The following is a 16,077-nucleotide window of genomic DNA, read 5'->3' on the forward strand; positions in this document are numbered from 1 at the left end:
TCCATTTCCTTGCAAGTGGGTCATTTCAGACAACAGTGGCCATGGCATCAGGGATGTCCCAGCCTATGTTTTCCAACGTGTTGTCCAGAGTGTTGTCTGCCCTGCTGAAACACATAAGGAGATACATCATTTTCCCTGAGGTGGAAGATTTGCCTACAGTTAAAGGTGACTTCTATGCCTTTGGACATATCCCCAACGTCATAGGTGGCATTTATGGGACCCATGTAGCTCTGGTGCCCCCCCCACAGGAGTGAACAGGTGTACAGGAACAGGAAGAGTTATCATTCCATGAATGTACAGATGGTCTGTTTGGCAGACCAGTACATCTCCCAGGTTAATGCTATGTTCCCTGGCTCAGTGCATGACGCCTACATCCTGCCGAATAGCAGCATCCCTGATATGATGGGTCAACTCCAGAGGCACCGTGTATGGCTATTAGGGGACTCTGGTTACCCCAACCTTTCCTGGCTATTGACCCCAGTGAGGAATCCCAGGACCAGGGCAGAGGAACGCTACAATGAGGCCCATGGGCGGACTAGGAGGGTTATCGAACGCACCTTCGGCCTCCTTAAGGCCAGGTTCAGGTGCCTCCATATGACAGGTGGTTCCCTATTCTACTCGCCGAAGAAGGTGTGCCAGATCATCATCGCCTGCTCGATGCTTCATAATTTGGCTTTGCGACACCACGTGCCTTTTCTGCAGGAGGATGGTCCAGATGACGGTGTTGTGGCAGCTGTGGAGCCTGTGGAGCCTGTGGACAGTGATGAGGAGGAAGCTGAGGAAGAAGACAACGACAACAGGGAGTCAGTCATACAGCAATATTTCCAGTGACACACAGGTGAGAACATTTTCATTTTTCCCATTACATTCATTGTCACACGTCTTCCTCTATCCTGTGTGTAATTTAAGGGGATTATTTGGTAATTCTTTCTATTACGGTTTCACAGGTGTGGTTACCAACGTGTGTCATCTACTTGCATCCTTCAAGGACTTGTGATGTGTGACATTGGTATGTTGCCTTTACATCTCCCAACGCATTTTGACACTGTAATAGATATTACATTTTAACAAATCATAGACTGACTCCAGATTGTTTTGTGTTTCAAGGGTGTTTATTGAAGTGCTCAGAAATGGGAGGGGATGGCAAAATGGTGATGGGTGATGGCGGAGGAATGTCCATGGCAGAATCCAGTCTATTAGTCTCACAGGTGCACTGCCCATATGGGCATAGGAAGTGGAGCTGGGGCAGTTCAAGTATGGACAGGGTAACAAAGTGGGACAGTGGGGGGACAATCAGGGTGGTCTCATTTCCTGGCGGGGTCTTGCCATCTTGCTCTGTCCTGTTCCTGGATCTCAGGGACCGCTTGTGTGGTGGTTGGACATCTGCAGGGGGTGGGGTGCTGGTGTGGTGATCATGTGGTGGGGAGTCCTGTCCACTAGCGCCGGCGGAGGTGGTGGGCAGTTCATCGTCCTGGCTAGTGTCAGGGGCCCCTTGGAGTGCCACGGTGTCCCTCAGGGTCTGCTGTATGTCCTTCAGCACCCCTATGATGGTGCCCAAGGCGGAGCTGATGGTCCTGAGCTCCTCCCTGAACCCCAAATACTGGTCCTCCTGCAGGCGCTGGGTCTCCTGAAACTTGACTAGGACCGTCGCCATCATCTCCTGGGAGTGGTGGCATGCTCCCATGATGGAGGCGAGGGCCTCGTGGAGAGTGGGTTCCCTTGGCCTGTCCGCCCCCTGTCGCACAGCAGCCCTCCCAGTTCCCCTGTGTTCCTGTGCCTCCATCCCCTGGACCGTATGCCCACTACCACTACCCCCAGGTCCCTGTTGTTGTTGGGGTGGTGGGTTATCCTGGGTTCCCTGTAGTGGTGGACACACCGCTGATTGACCTGTCCTGGGTACGGAGGTTTGGGCCCGCTGGGTGGGTGCTGTGCTGGTGTTACCAGAGGGTGGAAGGTCAGTGTTGGGCTGTGCCTGTGCAAGGGGAACCGACTGTCCGGAGGCCCACGATGGTCCGGGCTGGTCATCCGGATCCAGTAGGGCTGAGCTGCTATCGTCACTGTGGGCCTCTTCTGGGGGTGGAGTGGTGTTGTCTGGACCCTCTGGTGTGGTGACGATCCTCTGTGTTCCTGCAGGGGCATAAGAGCATGATTATTGCATGTGTGTGTGTGATGGTGTGCAATGGGTGGGTGTCTGTGTACACAAGTGCAAGCATTCCTGTGTGGGGGCTTGTGTGATGATGGTTAGGGGGTTGTTCTGGGTATGTGCAGTGGGCATGCTTAGGTGATAGGTGTCCATGCTTCGTTGTGTCATGCAGGGCTTGGTGTTGGGATGTGTAGTTTGTGTTATGAATACATTAGTGAGGAGTTGGGGTGATAGGGGAGGGTGTGAGGGTTGGGGGTGTGATAGCATGCAGGTAGGGTGGGGCATAGGATAGTTAAGATTTGACTTACCAGTGTCCCATCCTCCACCGACTCCTCCGAGGCCCTCTGGATGCATGATGGTCAAGACTTGCTCCTCCCATGTTGTTAGTTGTGGGGGAGGAGGTGGAGGTCCGCCGCCAGTCCGCTGAACCGCGATGTTGTGCCTGGAGACCGTTGAACGCACCTTTCCCCGTAGGTCGTTCCACCTCTTCCTGATGTCCTCCCTATTTCTTGGGTGCAGTCCCACAGCGTTGACCCTGTCGACTATTCTTCGCCATAGCTCCATCTTCCTGGTTATGGATGTGTGCTGCACCTGTGAGACAAATAGCTGTGGCTCTACCCGGACAATTTCCTCCACCATGACCGGGAGCTCCTCCTCGGAAAAGTGGGGGTGTCTTTGGCGTGCCATGGGGTGGTGTTTGTGATGTGTGGGTGTTCTGCCTTCCTTCTTATCTCGTATCAGAGCTTACAGAACATATCAAGAATGCACTTCTGAGTTCAAAGAAGACCTTTATTGTTGTTAATTCTTCCCCACCCACAAGTTCGTGAGAGACGAAATAATAGATTTCAAGCACACGTTCAAATGAGTAAAAGTATTGCAGCAATGAAAACAAAATATATCACAGTACTTCTCAGTTTCAATATACACAGCAGGTTATATTTATAAGATATTGATAAGATATTGAATGCAAAGCAAAACAAATACTTCACCGTGTGAGAAACTATTTACAGCTTCATCTTTCTGGGGTCTGCAAGTTGATGACTCCGGTCAACTGCGAGAAAGAGATTATCTACCCACACGAGAGACTGGCAACTGGCGCCAAGTTCCAGTCCGAAGTCCAGCAGATTTCAATCTAATTCTCTGTAGCCCGAGTCATCCCTACAACAGCGTGCCCCCTCCTCTCAGACTCGGGAAAACTACGCAAGCCTTTGGAGACTGGCCAGATCTCCTAGACTTCTCCTCTTCCCAAGCCTGAGCAGAAAGGAAAACACCAAATGTACTCTCTCTTATCAGGTCTAGTCTACTGTGCGAAGAAAAACATCTTGGTTCATCTTGTGCAAAAACATAGCTTGGAAAAATACAGCTTGGATTCTCAACTGCAATGTCTAACTCCACGTTAAAGGCAATAGGCAGCTAACCTAAATATCAAATGTAATGTCTAATGTCATGTCAAAGCCAATAGGCAGCTGAGCTGAATATCAAATGTAATGTCTAATATCATGTCAAAGCCAATAGGCAGCTGAGCTGAATACAAAATGTAATGTCTAATATCATGTCAAAGCCAATAGGCAGCTGAGCTGAATACAAAATGTAATGTCTAATATCATGTCAAAGCCAATAGGCAGCTAAACTGAATACAGCATGTCAAAGCCAATAGGCAGAATACAGAATGTAATGGATAATGCAATGTCAAAGCCAATAGGCAGCTAAATTGAATACCGAAAGTAATGGCTAATGCCATGTCAAAGCCAATAGGCGGCTAGGCTGAACAAAACATATAGGGGGTTATTCTAACTTTGGAGGAGGTGTTAATCCGTCCCAAAAGTGACGGAAAAGTGACGGATTTACCACCAGCCGTATTACGAGTCCATTATATCCTATGGAACTCGTAATACGGCTGGTGGTATATCCGTCACTTTACCGTCACTTTTGGGACGGATTAACACTCCTCCAAAGTTAGAATAACCCCCTTAATGTGCTACTGGTGAACATTGAGCAACTAATATGCGCAGTGGTGAAACACAAAGTCATTGGTCAAACTCCATTAATAGCATCACAGTGGGGCGGTGTGAGTGTTGATGTGTGTGGTGATGTGTAGTGGTGTGTGGTGTTTTGTGCGTGGATGTTGTGTGGGTGATGGTGTTGTGTGCCTCTGTGTGGTGGGGTTGTCTTTGCTGTGCTGTCTATCTGGCCTTCGTCCATGAATTGTGGTCATAGGGCTTTGTGGGTGATGTGGGTGTGTGTTTTATATTGTATTGGGTGTGTGGGAGTGTTGTTTGTATGTGTATCAGGTGTGTGTATTTTGAATTGTCCAATGTGGCGGTGTTTTGGAGATGTGTGTGTATTTTGAGCGCGACGGTGTGTACCGCCAATGGAATACCGCGGTTGAAAGACCGCCGCGTGGATTCGTGGGTCGTAATAGCATGGGCGTGCTTCTGTTGGCGTGGAGGTGGAGGATTTGTTATCGCCAGTTTATCACTGACCTTTGGTGTGGCGGACTTGTGTGGGTGTCTGAATTTCGGCGGATTCCGAGATGTGTGTCATAATAGCTGTGGCGGAATTTCGCAGCCGCGGCGGTGTATTGGCGGTCTTCTGCATGGCGGTAAGCGGCTTTTACCGCCAATGTTATAATGACCCCCTTTGTTTTGATCTCAAGAGACTTGGTGGAGCACACTTTAGGTTATGAAGTGTGTTCACTTCCTTTAAGTGATCATAACGCAGTAATTTAAAAAGTTTACACCCCTTTTCAGAATAGTTCGCCCAGCAAAACTATAGCACCAGTCAGCTACTCTATAAATAGCGGGGAGTCAGTTTAAAAGACCCAAAACGATTTTAGAAAAAATGGTTACAGCAAATTATAATGAGATCCTGGGTTGTCTCTCCAATAGGGATAATTTTGGTGATATTTTGGAGAGTTTTACGGGCCTTAGCAGAGCTATATTAAGTGGGATGGCCATTAATAAACCACTTAAAGAGCAAGTTGGCTGTTCATGGTTCTCACACAAGTGCACTGCATCACTGAAAGCCATTAAGCTAGCTAATAATACAATCCCACGTAATATGGAAATTATTAGAGTGGCAAGGCTTAGCTATAAGAAAGTGCTGTAACAAAGAAAACATGACATTAGAGTGAGGGCCTGTGGGGACTTTAATAGAGCAGCCCAGCTGAAAGATGCTACATTATTCTGGGACATAATTAATTGCCCTTTCTTTTCTGATAATTCCCCTATAGACATCATGGGCCACATTTCTGCACATGATTGGGTTGAGCATTTTTCATCTGTTTTTAACCCGAACAATAGAGAGGACGCTGAGGGTTAAGTTGGGCTTGATTACCTTCCAATCTATGACCAATGGATTGTGAATCTTCTTGATTAAGCTTCACTAACAGAGGCCATAATGTGTGCTTCTAACGGGAAGGCCTCTGGGCCCGATTTGTTTAAATCAAATGTTGATTTTTGGGCCCCTTTGGTAACAAATGTGCTGAGGGCTGCGGTGAGGGGGAGTGATCATCTCCTGGAGAGAATCCATTATTTGACCTATATAGAAAAAAGGTGACCACAAGTTACCATCATGTTACCATCCAATCTCAGTGATTGATTTAACAGCGAAGATTTTAGGATGTGGAAACTAGAGTCCTGGGCAGGGTCCAGCGCCTTCTTTAGTCCAGTCCAATACGGGCTTCGTTCAGGGCTCAGGACTGTAGAGCAGGCCCTTAACCTTACACTTCTTTTGGGAAAATATATCAAGACCAAGAGGGTGTATTCTATATGGCTTTTATGGAGCTCTCTTGTGCCTGTGACTTGGTAGATAGGGATTTTCTATGGGAACTAATGGGACAGGCATGTTTTGAGCCCCCTTTATTAGATCTTTTAAAGTGCCTAAATCAGGGCTCACCTACTAAAGTGCGCTAGTTGTGAAACAGGGTGTTTACAGCCCCGATAAGAGTTGTCAGCTGAGTTAGACAGGGCTGCATATTAGCTCCCTTCCTTTTTCTGCTCTACATCAACTCCTTAGATATAGCCTTAATCTCGTGCCGTGAAGACGTTCCCAGGATTGGCACCCAGGCAGCCCAAATTTTGCTATATGCAGATGACGTAGTGCTCTTAGCCTGGACAGCGAATGCCTACACAAAAACTTTTAAACAGTTTTAATGATTTTATGACCAGACTCAAACTTGAAGTGAATCAGCAGAAGTCTTTTGTTATGTCCTGCGGCCCAAAGAATATTAAATCAAAAACTTTATTTATAGGGGGAGACTCACTGAAAAAGTCTCCACTTTTAACTACTTAGGCATTGTGGCCCTCATTACGACCCTGGTGGTCCGAAGACCGCCAGGGCTGCAGTGGGGGTCTCACCGCCAATGGGCCAGTGGTGAAGACCCCCACATTATTAGTGAAAGTTTGGCCTCTGCCAAACTGCCACATCCTCGCTGGTACCACCAGGGCGTTTGGACAGCTGGGCTGGAGATCAGCATCTCCGACCCAGCAATCTACTGAAGACCACCTGCGGTATCACAAGTATCCTTTCTGCCATGAAAACCCTGGTGGAAAGGCTACCAGTGACAGAAAAATTATTTCCTGTCACCGGCAGATGACTCCCCCAGAACCCCCCTGCAAATACAATGTCCCCCAAACCCGCTTCCATAACAGCGCCCCCCTCCCTCCCACCCTTTCATAACAGCAGCACCCTTCCCACATACACGCACACCCACACACACCCCGCATACACCCATTTACCAACACTTACATACACCCATTCACTCACACACATAAATACATGCATTCTCTCACATGCATACCTACACTCATTTACTCAAACGCATACATTCACTCACATGCCTATATATACGCATTCAGACAAACATTCCAACACGCACTCACTTCAACAATCATACATGCATTCAAACACCCATACACACATGCGTACACACACGAATACACACTTATATTCACACACGCATACAACACCCACTCACACATGCACACACAACAGCCCCCACCCTCCCACCTCATCCCCTGTTGGACGATCAATTTACCTTGTCCGGCAAGGAGGTCGTCAGCAAGGGAACGGGAACAGACGCGTTCACCGTCGGCAGCGCCCCACCATATTACTGCTCACAATACAGCAGGTAGAGTCCTTTTAGGGTGGTGGTGACGGCAATGGAACCGCCTCTGCGCCTTCAATCACCATTATGACTACTGGAGGATTTCCCCCCAAATTGTGGCAGAAACCCTTCAGCACTTGTGATATGGCAGCCGGAAGTCCACCAGCACTGGCGGTCTTCTGGCGCCCGCAGCTTCGGTGGTCTTGAGAAAAGACCGCCAAAGTCATAACGAGGGCCTATATTTGATCCAAATGGGTGTTGGGGCAGGTTACTGACATAAAGAGCACACAAAATGGGGGCAGTGGCTGATGACATTTTTAGATTTGCCAAAAGCCGATTCTGGAGTTGATTCAGCTGTATAAAAGTAAATGTCTAGCCGTGGGTTCTCATGGAGCAGGTGTTTGGGAATACACCACACCAGGTAAACTCTAGGTAGCAGAAAATAGTTTTTTGTGCAGAATTTTGGCTATCCCTAAAGCTTCAACGAGATTCATCTCACACATGGAATTGAGCCTTGGTTTTATAAGAGGACCAGATTAGATTAGCTCCAGCTCTTTTATGGCTGAAGATTTGGAGTACTCCCAAAGTGCAATTTTCAAGAAGGTTGTTAGTGGACTGTGCAAGTATGGATAATATGTCTGTAATCCCGTGGTTGTCATATATTGAATTTACCTCCTACAACCTGGGACTCATGCATTTATTTGACAACCCTGACAACATCACTCCTAACTCTAAAACGATCCTTAAGGTGGCTTATGGATCCTAGACAGAGGAGTCCAGACTAGAGAATATGCTGGTTATGGCATCAGTTGTAATATATATGCACATTTTCACAGCCTCAAGCATGGAACCATACCTGTTGTGGATAACAAACCAGCAGCATAGATGTTACCTCACCAGATTAAGAATGAATATAGTCCATCTCCTACTGGCTTTTCCTTAAATATATCCTGGATATCTACTACTCCCATGCTACCCTTGTGATGATGTTACTACACAATTTACACTGCACTTTATGCTTTTTTGCACTTTGTGCAATACCCTTAGATTGTGCTTTCTGCACCCTTTGCTTGTGAATAACAAGTTTACATCATATAAAGAGGGCCTGATTCACCTGCAAAGTCTGTCCTCCATTCATTTGCACTGCTGTCCTCAGTTATATTGTTGCCGCTATTGCCTTTAGAAGAATCTATGCATTTTAATTGACTAGCAAATAATAGCAATAATAGTGCTTCAGTACATCCCCACTAATTAAAAGGAAGGGTTGACTACTTATCTAATGTCTCTTTTGTGGTGGTTAGCATTTTAGAACAAATGATTTTAATTGTACCTTTAATAGAGTTAGCAAAATAAACCCAAAATAATTTAGTGTTGAAGCGGACCACAAGATGTTTGTCTTTGCTATTATTGTAGAATTGCAGAAAAAAATTAATCGAAAAAAAGTGTTTATTGATATTTAAAGAATATCCAGAGATATCCACAAACTGTTGAATAATATCCAGAATAACAGGCACAGAAGTAATAGCTTTATTTACATATAACAGAACATAATCAACATAAGCTGAAACATTACAATAGTATTTTTTAAAACAATACCAGTATATTGTTGATTGATGCGAAAGAGCATGAGAGGCTCAATGGTAATGAGAAAGAACAGGGGGAATAGTGGGCAACCTTGGAGTGTACCTCTACATAGTTTGAATGTAGTAGAAAGGATACCATTAAAATAAATGGAAGCAAATGGTGACGAGTATAGTGCTTCAATCATTTTCAAGAATGTGGGGCTGAAATGAAAGATTTCTAGTGTTTTAAAACAAAAATTGCCAATTTACTCTATTAAACACCTTCTCCATATCTAAGGCCAATAGGCCTACTGGATATTTTAGGTCATTAGCAGAAGAAAGAACATCGCACAATAGACGATTGTTATGTGCTGCCAATCTAGCTTTCATAAATCCTTAGGTCTGGGTGCATAGTTCGGGTAAATAGAGTTGTAAGCATGTTTGCTAAACTTTTGCCATATGTTTTGCAATCTTAATTAGAGACAGATTCTGGACAATGACTGGGGATCAAAGTAGAGTTTTTGTTGGATTTTGGAAGGACAATGATGTTGGCTTCATTAAAAGATCCACCCATTGTGGAAGTATTTTGAAATTCTGTAAATAATGAAAGCAGAATAGGAGAGAGTTGGATTTGGAATCATTTGTAGAATTCAATCAGGATATGTTATGGACTTGGTGATTTATTGTAGTTTAGTGATTTGATGGCCGTAGATATTTCTTGAATATCAATAGGGTTTTCTAAAGTGAATCTATCTGTATCAGAAATGTCAGGTAACTTGCAGTTTCTAAGGAATGTATTAATGACATCCTGAAAGGCTTATGATACAAAGACAAAAATTCTTTTGATATCCCCTCTGTAGTAGTAAGCGAGGTACCATCATGCCTTCTAATGGGTGGTATTTGAGTTTTCTTTTTGATACATATGTATTTAGCTAAAAGTCAACCAGATTTGCTTAATTTCAAGAGAAAGTTAAATTTTTCTTTTGAGATAAGTAACTCAGCTTTTTTACTCAATAAATAGAGATATTAATATCTCAGCTTCAGAAGTTGAGATTTGTATTTACTATCTCATGAAGAGATGACGAGACTTTCAGGAACAGCTATCTGTTTCGCCGGTGTAGAAAGGTGAGAATGGAAGGCTTTATTTTCATGTGGCATAATAGATACTGTGGTTCCTCAAATAAATGCTTTAAATGCATCCCAATTAATAATTTTAGGAGTATCTTTAGGATCACTATTAAGAAAATAATAATTTATGGCAGATGCCAATTATTTGGGATAATTGGATTAAGAACTATATCAGAGTTCATTCTCCATCTATTTTTGGTCGAACGGGGTCAAAAGGAAGGATATTAAAGCATGGTCGGAAATTGTAATAGGTTGTATGGTGGAGTCAATAACAGTAATCATGTGGCATAAGCTACGTGAGGATGAGAGGTAGTCAGTCCTAGAGAAAAAAGAGTGTGCATTAGAAAAGAAGGCAAATTCCTTATCTGTAGGGTGTGGCAATCTCTAAAAATCATTTAGTTGAGTGTCAGAGAAAAATTATTTCAAAGGGTGATAAGATTTAGTAGGCCGGAATTTGCCTGTTGAGGAGTGCTCCAGTCATGGGTGACAAATTTGATTAAAATCACCCCCATGACAAGAGGAGCATTATCTAACTTTATTATTACAGTATTAAAGTGTTTCTAAAAAGATGTATCATCCAATGTAGGAACACAGATGGTAACAAAGTTTAAAATGTGTTTCCAGTTTAACTTGTGCATGAACATATCTACCTTCTGAATCATGATGGTGAGTTAATATCTGAGTATAGCCTCAACTTTTTTGTGTCCTGTGGTAGGAAATAAACTATATCTCCTACGCATCCGTTAGACATTGAATTTAAAATGTTATCATCAATATTGGTTTCTTGTAAAAAACAAATATAAGCATTACATTGTTTTTAGATATTCTAAGCTTTTTTTCGCCTTTTAACAGGATCTCTTAAACCCTTAACATTCAAAAAGACAACAATTAATTTTTGTTTATGAGACGTTGTTACAGAGAGAATGAAGAGAGAAATATAGAAAACCTGAGAGAGAAAAAGGATAGTGAAAAGGAAGTAGCCAATGTAAAATGAGACAAACATGACAAACAACATATATGGAGGTCTTCGACCAAGACATCATATCAATTGGAACAATAGAGATGGAGGTACAATGCAAGACTAGACACGACAGGTACCTACTATGTTAGAAATGTACCTGCAGAATCTGAATGTTTTTAATCCATTACAATAAGATCATGTTGGTCTAAAAATGATATCAAGGCTGAGGGTGAGGAGAAGGACTTAGAAACATCATTCTTCCATATACACATTGTTGACGGGTCAAAAAGGCCATATTTATACCCAGCATCCCTCAATCTAAGGTGCCAAATTTTCAATGTCTCTTTTACAAAATCCTGGTGGATAACGACTTTATTACTCCCAATAAGAAGGTTTGGGATTTCTCGTGCAGCCTGTCTGATAAGAAGAAGATGATGTCTCTGAATTTTAAATGCAATTTGTCTTGGTTCAGTTTGGTGAGGTTTGCGATGGAAGGGAGTATGGTGGGCTTTGTCAGTTTCAAATATTTCTGGAAATTTGATATTGGGTAGCTTCAGCAATGTAGATTCCAAGAAAAGTCGACAACTTTGACCTGGGACATTAAAGATGTGTAAATTGTATTATCAGTTTCTGTTTTCTAAATCAAGTAAGCCAGTTTGGAGAGGAACTATTTTATGGACTAGCAGAGTCCTAGTTGCAATCTTGTTGAATATTTTTAATGTCCGAGCAGATGGTGTCTGTGTTTACGTGAATAGCCTGAATTTCCTCCAAAATCTTGCTTAGTGGGTTTCTTGTTAATCAATAACCTTAGATTGAATGGGGCAGTGGTGAGGCAGCTTGCTTTTGTTTATTTGGGTGAGCTGACATCGGTTTGGATTCCATTTTCAGTGTGAGAAAAACTGCCAATTAAATATATTATGATCTTGAACCTGCTAAAATAACATGCAAAGTATTGCCCATACATGTGTCTAAAAATAACAATGCTGTTCTGACAGAAACTGTTGCTCTAGTGTCTGTCACGAAGAGAAAGCCACTTTAATTTTCCGGGGGAAAAAGTATCCACACAGTGATATTAATCCAGAAATCCCTTTAAGAGGGAGGTGAGCAAGCTGGAAAAAGGGAAGTGGCACAGCTGAAAAGCCTGCATCCTCACCACTCCTCTGAGGGAAGCAGGCTATGATGAAGAATAGGGAGAAAGAAGGCAGAGGACCTGTCTCTGCACCACAACTACCCCAAAAGTCCAAGAAACCTCACCCAAAGTCCACTGTCAATAAAGATGACAGCGCTGGGCCATAGAAAAATAAAAATTTCCCCCTAAGCAGTTTTGACTCGTCGTTTTGCAGGTATGTGAGAATGTTTAAAGTGCAGCAGCCGTCTTCGTGGTGTGCTGCTGCCTCTTCTTCTTGCAGCTGATAGAAAGAGTGAACAGAATTCTGCTGTGTTTGTTATTATTGTTCCACGTGTCAAAAACTAACACAACGGCTGGTCCTGAATGTGGTTGTTATCTGGGGATGGGAATGTCCCACTGCATCACATCAGCTTTAATGCTTGTGAAAGAATTTAAAAGGTATCTGACCCTTCACACGATTAAAGTATTGCCATTACATTAAAGGGGATAAGTCACGTGGAAATACACATTGAAAAATTGCGGCCACATTCATGACAGCCAGCAAAGTGTCAGTTACAATGGTATGGGAAATCCACTTTGATCAAGTGGCACAAATGCGGAAAATACTTGACATTATTTTTTTAAATATCACCACATACTTCTGGTGCATTTGTATTATTATGTCTTCAATCCATTGCAACTACAATAAATAATTGAGTAATTCACCACCTAATGGTGATTTAACTGAGGATGCAAGCCACAGACATACTTTTGCAATAATGTACTAAATGGAACACCTGGTTGCACTTCGGGCAAAACCCTTCTTGAGGGGAGAATCAAAGAACTGAAAATAATGCAAGGAGCACAAAAAATACTATGGACTACTAAACCTAGAGTCAATATCAGATGCATATTTGCTACACCCTTACTATGCCATAAAAAGTGTACTCACATCATTAAAAAAAAAAGTACCATTATCTATCCATTCATGTAATAACAAAGCCAAGAAATTGAGTAGGGGCTGAACTCACGGAGTTTCACTTCATGGAGTTACATGAAACCTTTGTGGGATTCTGCTGAGTTCTGTGAGCAGGTGGGAATCAGAATGCTGCGCTGATTTCTTAGTGCCGGGAGATTCACACTGTAAAAACAGTATGAACTGCAGCACGCCATAGGGTGCAGCTGCTCAAATTGCTTGTGCTGTCACTCAAGTAGATTTTGTGCTTGAGCGGCAGCTTTCCCATTGCGAACAGTTGTGACCACTTGCACAGCCCACTTTGGAAAAATCTCACCGGGTGCCCTCTTAGCACATAAAAATCACGCTAAGTGATGCCAATTCTCGCGTGCCAATTTATTGTTGGTGAGCCACGTGGAAGAAAAAACTCTGTCATGCAATGGTCGGCAGAATTTGGCCGGAACTCCTTGTTACATGTGTAACGCAGAATGGCCAAAACTCTGTTGGTGGAGAGAAATTTATCACCCACCCTTAAAATTCTGTGCTAATTAGCTATTATCAACACAGGTTATCTCCACAGACCCTTTCTTTCAAACCTATACATAATTTATAAAGATTCAAATACTCTCCCACCAGCATCAAGATTTTCCATTTTGTTTTATATATACTTCAGACATGAAAATAAGCATACGTTTCACATAATGTGTTTAACGTATAAAACAAATACGGTGCGATTAATCTCAACCTCTCTGCAGTTCAACTATTCATACATGTTGGTACATGCATATTTGCTTTTTCTATAGTGCAAACTTATCTAAATGGCAGTGGAGTGCTGTACATAGTCAAGATAAGCTTAAAGTCAGCAAGTAATAGGAGAGGAAGCTGGGTTGTGGATGGTTACTGCATTGTGATGTAGGTGAGTCTTTCCTTAACTGGAGCAGTGTTGAGTTGATCTTGATGGATACAGGAACCTTGTTCCAGATCATCGATGCATAGGTGGAAAAGGCCCCTTGCCTTGTTCTTTCTTTTCTACACTTCTCAGTCTATAGTCTGATTGTGCCCTGGCTGTGGGTGTGCTGAGAACCGCCAGAGATGGTGAGCTTGTCTGCAGCATACGTGATGGTGCTCTTTGTGATGGCTTTGTAAATGATGCAACATAAAAATGTCAATGTTGAAGAGTAAAATCTGTAACCAAAAGTTGCACTATCAATCCAACATTTTCTACATTTAATGTTAGTGAAATGAAAATTAGGTACTAGTCATGAAACAGTGCCAAAGCTTTTGAAGGAGTTATAAATCAACTCAAGATAACCCTTTGACTGAACAGATAAAACATTCCTATTTGATGATTCATTATGCAAACATTTTTTTCAAAGTGATACTTTAACCAAATCAAAGGGATATGCTGTGATGTTGAACTTCCTGAAATTAGGATTGCCGAAAAATTGGTCGGAAAAAGCTTGGTGTTAGAAACACAAACTCAGTTTGTATAGTGACGTCTTAAATTAATACTTACACGCTTGACAAATCTTTTCAATATATAGTTGGTGGTTACGCACTGTGCAGACAGTATAATGAGTTCAATGCACTACAGAAATGCAGTGCAACCAGAATAAGTAGCGCATTGATACCATCTGCAAAAAATGCTACTACCGCCACAGTGTTTAAAAAGCTGTGATTCAAAACGACCCCTCTATTCGTAAAAACAGATCAAGTACAATTAAGTGGACTGCAGACAATTATAAACCTACCGGTATTTCAGCCACAAATACTCCACATCAGCTGCTAAGCATTACATCTATATTCATTGAACAATTATGTCATTTCACCAAAGTGCTAGGGGTGGTGGAAGTGACAACGCACACCCCTTTACCTTCATGACATCTCAGGAAGTGACATCATATGACCCATGACCGGGAATGTACCCAGGAAATGGTGTGACCTGACAACCTTTAAGGGATCACAATAATTGACATCAATGAAGTTATGTAATAACTACATGTTTAGTATAATATATTATAGATGCCCATTTTAAAAAACACCTGCATTAGAGCGCTGACATGATCTTTGAAAGGGGTGGGATGTAATGCTTACCAATAATTGCAGTGAGCCCAATTACTTTTAGGGTGAAAAAAAACTGTCTCGGATTTGTGCGGTTTTCAGTTACATTTTCTGAAATATATAGGCTCTGAAAGAACCCTCGTTTATATTCAAGTCTTTTCATGGTATGCCAATCCAATGAAACATGATGCTAATTACCTAATTGTTTTCAGAATGTACCATAGATGCCACACATGTCACAATTTCACCACTGTTGTGTTACAGTCAGTATTTTCCCAAGGTTTCTCCTCACATGCTATGTGTGCCCCCTTATACCAAGTCCAAATATTACTTAAAATATTCCAGTGTCAGAATTTTAATTCCATTCCATTATCCAATTAATGCCATCATATACCTTGGTTACCCTTATGTCAAATGACCGCTACTACGTCAGGGCAACTATTATGTCGTGGTTGCCCCCCTCGCATATGCCATGAATTTCCTCCCTTATGCCACAAAGTATCATCAATGAGCTAGCACCAGCATTTTTTTCATGGGTGCCCTCAGGACTTTTCTCAACTCTGCCAGTGACAGCATTTTTCCATGGGTGCTGTAAGGAAATGCCTCTTTTTGCATGCTCACCCCCAAAGTTTTGGACTTCTACTGTTGATGTTTCGACTCTGAGAGTGTACTGAGGCCAGCTAACCAGACCAAAGTACCAGTGAACTAACGCATTACAAAATGTGTGTTAAATTGGCAACCCACCATTTGACATGACCTGACTTACTTATAAGTCCCTAGTATATGATACCAAGCTACAAGGACCATGTAAGTTAGAGTGCCTAGCCAGGGCTGCAGCACTGCTTGTGCTAACCTGCGAGTGACAAAGTACAACATTTCTCCAAGCCTGCCTCTGTAGCCTAGAACAGTGGTTCTAAAACTGCTAGTTTGACTTTGCCATTTAAAGCAATGGCAAAGCCCCCCTTCCCTTAACAATATATATATGTCTCCCCTAATGAAGGCCTATTGAGCCATAATTCAGGGACCTATATGTTATTAAGTGGGGCATATAC

This window comes from Pleurodeles waltl, chromosome 11 (assembly GCF_031143425.1).
Source record: "Pleurodeles waltl isolate 20211129_DDA chromosome 11, aPleWal1.hap1.20221129, whole genome shotgun sequence".
Lineage (NCBI taxonomy): Eukaryota > Metazoa > Chordata > Amphibia > Caudata > Salamandridae > Pleurodeles > Pleurodeles waltl.